Source organism: Solanum stenotomum, unplaced genomic scaffold (assembly GCF_019186545.1).
Source record: "Solanum stenotomum isolate F172 unplaced genomic scaffold, ASM1918654v1 scaffold16869, whole genome shotgun sequence".
Lineage (NCBI taxonomy): Eukaryota > Viridiplantae > Streptophyta > Magnoliopsida > Solanales > Solanaceae > Solanum > Solanum stenotomum.
In genome coordinates this window covers 42,442-45,442 of record NW_026024271.1, presented here as the reverse complement: position 1 = coordinate 45,442, position 3,001 = coordinate 42,442, and the positions used below count along the sequence as shown (strand labels likewise).

General features: G+C 29.9%; 1 pseudogene; it reads left to right on the top strand.

Moving 5' to 3' along the window:
* The first annotated feature begins 337 nt into the window (after positions 1-337).
* LOC125850421 (zinc-finger homeodomain protein 1-like) lies at positions 338-1,511 on the top strand (annotated as a pseudogene).
* Positions 1,512-3,001: the final 1,490 nt, after the last annotated feature.

Here is a 3,001-nt window from a genome sequence, read left to right as displayed (position 1 = left end):
AGTTTTATCATATGTGTCACGTCAGATGTCCACAAACTACCACAGAAACGAATTGATGTATCTAAATATGAATTTTAAAAGTTTGGATCTTTATATTATGTCTTATTTTAAATAGTGCTTAGCAATAGAAACGAAAAAAGTGTAGGTTGGTGATAATTTACAAGTGAGAATCATGACCAAATGCGTTTTCAAACCTTTAAGATATTCAACTTTAACTTTAAATATTCTTTTCCTTTTCGACCTCAACCAAATATTATTTAAAACACTCAATATCCCAAAGATATTTAATTACACACACATTTTATTATGTGACTAAAAACAAACATTTTAGTTTAAAATGTCAAAGTACAAAGAGTGTCTCAAGAACCACGCCGCCGGTATCAGCGGCAACGCCGTTGACGGCTGCGGCATGCCTTCCGGTGAAAATGGTACCGTCGACGTCTTCAAATGCGCCGCCTGCAATTGCCACCGTAATTCCACCGGAAAGAGACCGTCCACCACCACCACCCATGTGGGTACGTCCCATATATTATGCCGCGGCAGAGACCTCTAGCGTTACCACTAACTTCTGGAGGTACAGGTAATTGTGTTCTCACTTACGCTCCAGTGTGACTTGATCAAGGTGAAAGTGTCAACATGTAATTTTTTATGATACGTTAATTATTAGTAATAACTTTATCGAAATGATACACTTTCTTAATTTGTCCAATTTATTTGGAATTTTTTCTTTTATTAAGATGATGTAATTATAGTCGCAAAAATGTATGTGGGTCGCTTAAGGGGAGTTTTAAAAAAATTCTTTTCTTTATTAAGGTAAATCTGTCACATAAATTTGGACAGAAGGAAATATTAATTAGTTATATAGATTATCTTTTTTTAAAAAAAAAAACTTTCTATTATGTATGTAACTTAAATCTCAAAGTTGATATGCTCTTTTTGTCCCACTCTACATGAAGATATTATTATTTAGGCCGTCAAACAACTTTTTTCTTTAAATTCAACTTTCTCAATCCTTTTATAAAAGGTTTTGAATTACTAGTTATGTTAATCTAGCTATAATATTTTTCATGTGATTTGTAAAAATGTACTAATTAGTTTTTCTTAAAACACTATATATTAAGCATTTTGATTCTCATACATGTCAAATTAATTCATATAAATTAAAACAGGATAATATATACTTATTAATTAATTTCTCTGACTTCTACTCTACCTTCTCCCAAAATTAAATAGGTGGTGGATTTCGGGAGGATCAAGAATTATTAGAAATGTGTAGCCCTAATAACAACATTAATGGTACATTACTAAAGAAGAGAATTCGAACCAAATTTAGCCAAGAACACAAGGACAAAATGTTGACATTGACTGAGAAATTAGGGTGGAAGCTTCAAAGGCATGATGAGGGAGTTGTTCAACAATTGTGTAATGAGATTGGCATCAAAAGACATGTATTCAAGGTTTGGATGCATAATAACAAGCACACACTTGGTAAGAAACTAACCCTTGATTAGTAGCCATCTCAAGAAATAAAGTGAAGAAAAGGGGATCGGAATCTTAATAACTTAGTTGATTGACTATCTGAATTTTACTTTGTTGGTGATCAGGGTTTGATTCTCCACCTTGTAATCTTCTTCCCCTGCCCTAAATTTTCTTTAATAAAGTTAGAGTTATTTTAAAAACTTCTTTAAGGATATGTAAATAAGGAAAAAAGATATAGTTAAATTTGTTATAAAATCAAAGACACACGACTCAATTTAACTCGATGATTAGTATATTAACCGTTAGATATATTTGTATATATATGAATTTAGTAAAGACGATATTGAAAAAGTATGTAACCGAATTGAATGAATAACATAATATAACACATCTCAGATCCAAAGACGTACGAATCAGTATATACAGAAATGCTTAAGAGTGTTACTTAGCAAAATATAAAAAGTTTGGAGCACAAGAATATAAGTATATTATTTTTCTATTGCATAGGCAACAAATGTAATATATTAACCAATAAATAAGCTTCATTTGAACTCTAAAGTAGTATGTGTTAAGAATTCATCACCAACTTAATTATTTACTTAATTACAAATGTAATATATTAACCAATAAATAAGCTTCATTTGGAGTTGTAGAGAATTAAAGGAAGATTTCTAGAATGAGTATTCTAGAGAGAATAGTCTAGAAATGTTCTAGAAAAGGTAGTTCTAGAAAAAGACAGTTAAGAATATTCTAGAAGAGAGTAGTATATATGTATCTCTCTAGACTCTTCCATCACCTCTTTGCTATGTAAGTAAGCAACTAATTAAGCTAAGTAACCAAGTAAGAAAGCAAGAAAGCAACAAGTGTGATCAAGATTGTAAGACTAAAGCGGATTCTTACTTTGATATAATAAAATTAAAGTTATGAGAAATCGATTGTGCCCGTCGTCTCCAAACAATAATATTCAACACTATGTCCGATAGAAATGCTCTATCTAAAAATACCATTTTGCGGGCTAACTAATATTTCTCTATAAATTACAGGAGATGTCTATGTTTTTTTCATCTTTTTGTTCTATCTTCGAGATAATTAATGTCAAATATGCCAAGATAGTCAACATACAAAATCAACTTTTAAAAAATAATTACTGATGTTAGTAGGAGAAATAGTTGTTTTGATGTGCCAAATACCAATTCATGTTTTACGATGCTTCCTAATTTTTCGAAGTAAAGATATTACTTTCTTGATTGTGATGTTAACCAACTTTTTATAATAAAGTTAACTTCTTAGTACATTTTTTCTTCTGTACAATAAACTTGCATGCTCCTTGAGACATACTTTGTGTTTTCAAATATTTTACTTGTTCCTTGAGAAACTAAGTTTTTGACTATATATAATATCTTTATTTTGTTTTTAAATTATTTATAATCTTAATCTTTCTTCAAAACACTCTCTTTATTTTTCCCTCAATAAATAAATAAATGGAAAAAAATTTAAATTCAAGCCAACACAATATGATATA